Source organism: Neophocaena asiaeorientalis, unplaced genomic scaffold (genome assembly GCF_003031525.2).
Source record: "Neophocaena asiaeorientalis asiaeorientalis breed wild unplaced genomic scaffold, Neophocaena_asiaeorientalis_V1.1 scaffold4569, whole genome shotgun sequence".
Classification (NCBI taxonomy): Eukaryota; Metazoa; Chordata; class Mammalia; order Artiodactyla; family Phocoenidae; genus Neophocaena; species Neophocaena asiaeorientalis.
The window spans coordinates 1-478 of NW_020176420.1; the positions used below are offsets into that span (position 1 = coordinate 1).

The 478-nt window shown below is 58.6% G+C and overlaps 1 pseudogene; it reads right to left on the bottom strand.

Annotated features, from left to right (window-relative positions):
* Positions 1 to 44: 44 nt before the first annotated feature.
* LOC112391590 (H(+)/Cl(-) exchange transporter 4-like) lies at positions 45 to 475 on the bottom strand (annotated as a pseudogene).
* Between the last annotated feature and the right edge of the window lie 3 nt (positions 476 to 478).

Here is a 478-nt window from a genome sequence, read left to right on the forward strand (position 1 = left end):
ATGCCAAAGGTAAATATGGTATCGATGATTTTGAAGATCAGTGCCAGGGCCAGCTGCCACATGGCCGTGTAAACCCCGAGCCCAGCCAGGCGGTCGGGGATGTCGTCCACGGGCCACGTCATGTTGGGGTCATTGATGTAGTCACAGAGCTGGGAGGACTCGAGGGCCCCGCAGTCATTGAAGAGCTCGGATATGAGCTCGCTCGTGCTGCGGTGCGTGTAGGGGTTGGGGTAGGCAACGATGACAGGGATGGCGGTCACTGCGATGACCTCCAACACCGGGTACTTCCCTAGCTTGGTGGTTTCGCGCCTCCTGCACCAGGCGATGTTACAGCGGATGAACAGGGTTCCCCACAAGCCCCTGAAGACCCCAAGCAGGATGAAGGGAAGAGCTCGGCCATGTACTAGGGCGTGTGATACTCCACGTAGAAGAGGACGAGGCGGCTGTTCCCAAAGGGATCGATGGATCGCAGCGTGAA